Source organism: Rhodnius prolixus, unplaced genomic scaffold (assembly GCF_049639745.1).
Source record: "Rhodnius prolixus isolate KJV_2025 unplaced genomic scaffold, Rpr scaffold_3, whole genome shotgun sequence".
NCBI lineage: Eukaryota > Metazoa > Arthropoda > Insecta > Hemiptera > Reduviidae > Rhodnius > Rhodnius prolixus.
The window spans coordinates 47,855,783-47,861,947 of record NW_027411603.1 but is presented as its reverse complement, the minus strand read 5'-3'; positions in this window follow the sequence as shown (position 1 = coordinate 47,861,947).

The following is a 6,165-nucleotide window of genomic DNA, read 5'->3' as shown; positions in this document are numbered from 1 at the left end:
AACTGTTTTTTATTCATAAACGGTGTGAAATTATTTCTGAATTAGTGTTGCATTATGACACTCTTTGTTTCAAAGCCCCCAAACATTTTGTAATGAATACTCTATGAACCAAATTATATTTTTATTTCTTTTGATGGACTAATGTGAAAGGCGCCACGGTTGCCGAGCGGTTAAGAGCCGAGACCTGCAAAGCTAATATGCATTGTGGTACTGGGTTCGATTCCCGGTCTTAGGCCTTGCATTTTATTTAATAGTTAATAAAAGAAATTTACAGTAAAGTATGTTTGCTAGTCGCCTCCGTCCACGACACCTAATTTGGTAGTTGGACGTTAAGCCCCGCCTGAAAATAATTTATCACTAAGAGAAACGACGCCCTACTATAACAAATAACCCTCTTAAAACGTATAATTACCACGAAGGAAAACAAAAACAGTAACTCAAACCAAGCCTTGCAACGAAGAAATTCCAGATTCCAGCGACGTTTTTCTTGAGGAGAAAAACCTAAACTTTTCCACTTTCAAGTTAGACCGACTAAAGATTCTGAACCCAATCTCCTCTAAGTGACAACAGCAACGATATGTTTGAGTTTCCCATCTATCTAACTAACTAAATGAGACCCAATGAGGTTTCAATAATCTACTAGTCTCAGTAAAGGATTCTAAACAGAAGTCTAACTTGTATTAATACAACAAAGTATATCAAGGAGTACCTTGTACTTTTAAAAAGTAAAAAAATGGCACATTAAAGGGAAACATCTCGATTTCCCTTAATCCCATATCCCAGAATCGCTTTATAATTTTCCTAGAGTAGAAAAAAACTTGTCCGTACGTTCATGAATAAATGAATGACTAGATGCTACTTAGAGTCTAATCATCTGTTCGCTGAACCTAAGAATTGCATAGGTTAACATCACTTCAGGTTTCAAGAGTTTAATTTAATGATAAAGTTGTCAGTTGGTTAGGCTTGGATCCGTACATGTCACTAGGAACCCCTTACTAAAGAAGTGGACTGACTTGAGATCGCCTATGAGAATTCGTAAGTTCAAGTCACAGTGCTCTTCAGCTTTTTCTAGGTAAGCCCTTAAAAATCACAGCTAAAAGGTGGCGGACTCAGTCAATGTACTCTTTGGATCTCAACCACTTTGAACTTTTTATATTCTCCATGTTACAAAATCACTTAGAATGAAACTTCGGATCACACTAATAAATGAGCAAATAAGAAATTTTCACCACAAGCTTTCCAGCTCGGCTTAGAGGTAAGAAAGATGCCTAAACTTCCAAAGCATACTAAAGTGGATAGCTGGCTAAGAATAACCAGTACGAAAAGAAAAACCTTGATCAGTGAAAATAATTAATTCAGGTATAGAAGAATGTCATTCTCATCACACTTCTATCACTCCGCATAGAATATTTAAAATTTATGATTTTTAATTGAGGAAACATGAATTTAAGATAATTAGTGAAGCATTAACTGATGGAATGGTGTGATGATTTTGTAGTCACATGATTTACAGCTGACAACGGATCAAACCTTGACATAGTTTCAATATTTAAGGAAATGGTTAATTTAAAAGATTATATTTTTTAAAAGTAATAATGGTTAATATACCTGCCTAAATGAAAATTGAAAATTGACCAGTGTTATTAGTTTTGCCCCAACGGAACCCACTTAAAGATATCCTCCATTGTTGATGTATCAATTTTCTGATAGTGCTTCGATCTTCTCTGGCCTTCTGTCTCACAGCGCCTCTCTTCTAATTTTTTTTTCACACTATAATAATAGATTACAGTTAATAACTGTGAGTGATTTATAAATCAATAATTGTACTTTATTTCCTTAAAGAGTTTTCGAGACAATCGTTCAGATTTTCGATTTTGTACCAGAAATAAACAATTAAGAGTGCTAAGAACAAAAAAATGATTTAAGGTGAGTGTGTGTGAGTATATGTCAAGATATCTCAAAAAAGACAAGTCACAGAAAGCTCGATCTACTTGGTATTCCGTACTGGTACTACTGTCGCTTCTGGCCTAAAACCATCAACTGAAAATGCGACTTCAATAAAGCAATTTTTCAGTTGTTCGTGACTTTTCATTGAACTTTAATGTCCGAAATATCAATAGCCCAGAAACCAGCGGGTCATCAGCAAGGGATAACCACTTTCTGCGGCCACACCATCCCCCAATCGCTCTCCAGATGTTCTGAGGATTGCTCCCCCAGATCAAAGGTACTGCTAGCGGAAATTAGGTATAACCCTTTCCTCTGGGTAGATCACCATAACGCGCAGAAAAGCTCAAAGCTGGTATTCCGTTTAGAAAACTTTATCTTTCGACACCAAGTTTTAGGCTGAACTCCATCAACCGAAAGTGCTTTTTTTACAGTAACGATTTTATCGTTTACATGATTTTCTCAAAAATTAATACAACTAAATGCCCTTTCAGGCTCTAACCCTTAAAGGGTGTGAGAAAGTAAAAAAATTGTCAATTACAGAATAACTGTCTCACACCAATTGTAATGAATTCTGTAATAAAAGGTATCTTGCCCAATCGACACTCGTCCAATCCTGTCCGATTACAACACAATACTTCCAACCTATAATATTTCCCAGCCACAATATTATGCACAATGACCATACATTTTTTTTTCGTATTTTAATAAATGCTTTTTCCCAGGGCTTCATCTAAAAGACTTCATATAACTTACTGTCCCAATTCACAATAATTATTACGTGTGTCGGAACAAAAATGTTTTAACCAGTCCAGAAATACTCGTAAACAATATAATTACCACTGAAACATATTTCACAAGTATTAATTATCGGAGTAATGAAAGTGGTAAAAAAATAATAATTTAATTATAATTTTTTCATTTTTGTTCCATTTTAATAGAATTTTACAAGGAAATTAGTATTAGAATCAAGCAAGTCAAACGGAAATGTTTTTAGGTGCCCTCAGTGAAGATTTATCTTTCAAGTACTGCAAACTACGATTAATAAAATAATATAATACTGTAAGAGCAATATAAGAGAGTTGAAACACTAGATTAGATTTGTAGGGAGAGGAAAAACCACTGCATCCTAAAAAGGTCTATTGTGGCTAATTACAGATCAAACCCGGATTTCTCTCTTCATTTCCGCGAATACGGTGATGGAGAAGCGTACAGTTCAGGGAAATACTATACTTTCTAATTCAATAGCAAACAGCCGTCCATTTAAAATCTTTCAGGATGGCTAGGGTAGTTACTTAAAAGACTAACTAAAGCGCTAAATATGATATATGAGTCAACGCACTAGCCTTTGCAAATTAAGTACCGAAGTAAACCTTCTAGTGGACCTAGTCACTGGAAGCTCGTCTTGACTCGATCTAATCCATGTCGTTTTACTGTAGAAGTCAGAGAGCGTTCATGTCCCGCTAAGGTTTCACATTCAGTTTGAGGTCAAGGCCAAAGATTGATCAGAGACTAATCAAGAAATGAGAAAAGAGTGAACTTATGTGTTCACACAGCGCTACAATCACTGAATACTTCCGCCGTTCAAAGATTTTTAGCAAAGAAGTCGGCGATCATTAGCTTTGAACGTTGTCGCAAAGCCTACAGCTTTGTGTTGGTAAAATAGTGCTTTAATGTTATCAGGCTGAAATACCCGTAGAGCCACTAAGCTCCTTGATCCTAAACTGGGATGCTCAAATGTCTTGAGGTTACTTACTACAACGATTAACAAAATAGAACATCCTCTTGACAGATTTCAGCGAAACCATACCAGTGGAAGAGCTAGTAATATAAAAGTGAAATATCATAATTGATCTCAGAACTTTTTGTTTTGGAGATATTCGACTTATTTAGCAATACATATCATTAAACTGAAACTTAAATCTTCGGTTTTAAAAATGTACTGAATAAAGAATAGTCATACTGAATGTTAGTAAACATCACTTTTTCAAAGATAAAATAACTTACAAATTAATTGAAGGCAACGTCCAAGTTTATCCATTTAAAATATGATGCTAGAAGAGGTAAGCCAAAGAATGTGTGCACCAAACTATTCATAAGTTCTTTATTGATTCTTGTAGAAAACTTTTCTTTTTATACGGATATTGATTTTGGCCGATTTCATTTTCATAAACCTGTGTAACATTCTAGCACGCTGTTATACTTTTGGTACCAAAATTAAAAAGTAATAATAGACAGGTTAATAAGTGAAGTTTTGAGCTATCTAGCGATCATTTTATGAACTAAACTCTTTATTCTACTGGTTTAAATTTGTATTATCTGTATTTCATTGCTTTATATTGTTTTAATGTTTACGACTATTTTAATATTTTTCTCCTTCAAGATCCTACAGGCCTATTAGGTCTTACAGTCCAATTGCAAGACCTGAACCTTATCATTTATTGGTATCACTCCTCCCTGTCGGAGGTCTCAGTCCACCACTTCCTAAAACCTATCGAAGATTATTGTTCACTTCGTCCAATAATCTAAAACATAGTCAACTTAAGTCTAGCTCCTACCGGACTAATAATTTTTTTTTTTATAAGTGAGGTTTGTAGAAGGGCTTCAGGATTGATTTAGGTACATAATACAGCAAGTGCTCTTTTGTCTCCTTCACCACTTCAAAATACAACGAACCCCTTTATAATGATAAGAGACTGGTTATTATCCAGGCACTGTATCCATTCTTGTTTAGGACAAACATCTCTTAGAAATAGATATCTTAGAATTTGCCTAAAAAAATTGATTGCGATGAGTGGCACTGCACACTGTGAGTGACTGCCAAAAGACGTTCCACTACATAGTGGTTTACTTACTTATGAATTATTTGCTCTTTACTGAATAAGAATAATAAAGAATAAACCAATATAAGAATAAGCCAACGCCTCAACTTTATTAATAATCATCAAATGTCTATAGTTGAGTCCTTAAATAGCTCTGGATAAGTACTAATACAAGTCACTACAGTAATTGTTAAAAATTTGTGGATTTCTATGTTAACAAGACAAAAATTATTTGCAAAGATTATATCTTGTTGCACAGGAGTTTAATACATGTACAGACCTCAGAAAACTTAAATAATCAATAAAATACATAATATAACTACTTATGGAAGAAGAACCAAATAAAAACATTTTTTAAAGACTTTTATAAAATAACTAAGGTAGTTCCACCAATAATTTGATTATTATCTTTTTGTTCCATTCCTCTTTTAAAATATTATTTTCTTAATTTTCTAATTAAGCAATGGTAGCCGAGCGGTTAGAGGCCAGGCCCACAAGCTGATATTGTGGCCTTGAGGTTCGATTCCAGGATTCCAGCGCGGTGCATGAACAGTTTATAGAAAATATTTGTGGGCATTTTTGAAAAAATTAAAATAATTTAGCATTACTGCCTACGTACGCTCAAAATCGTAATGTGATCAATAATACCAAAATGGGTTACAGTTTAAGTTTTTTATTGCTCTATTCTCTCAACCACTCAAGAGACCAAAATTTTTCATTTTCTGGAGATCTCAAAAAAGGAAAAATTCAAAGTGCAAACGAAATGAAAACTCGTTATGAAAATGACTACGTCTTCTTCAGCAGCGTTCAAGGAAATGGACACGACCGCCCAACAGTTTGCTTTTCAATAATCCTTCAACCGAAACACTTCTTCCGTTTTGAAGATGATTCGTATTGTTTTATTAATAATATAATAATATTTATTTATTGATGTAATATCATAGTACATTGATTTTTGAGCTAAGATGAAAGTATTTAATCACAAGTAATGAAGAGTTTTTTTCCGTATTTATTTTATGAGCAATTAATTTCTATGGAAAGCACTATTAAACAAATTCCACTATCATTATTTCACTATTAATTCTATCTTTAAAAACTTCCTTTTGGAGAAATGGCTTTTGTTGGTTAATTCTTAATACAATATAAGAATGGCAGAAGATCCCGCATTACAAAGTCAAACCCAAAGCAAGCAGCCAAGATCTTTGGAAATAATAAAGTTGTTTTGATATTGGAGTACTAAGTTTAACAATGCCTAGACCTCGTGGCTAAATACTTCGCCTAATTTCACAATTAATTTAAAAATATATTTTGATTATCGTGAACGAATCAAGTAAATCTGAGATCTGAGATTGCAGCAGTCAAGATTATAATTAGCAGAGAAGGTATTAAATAAGATAAG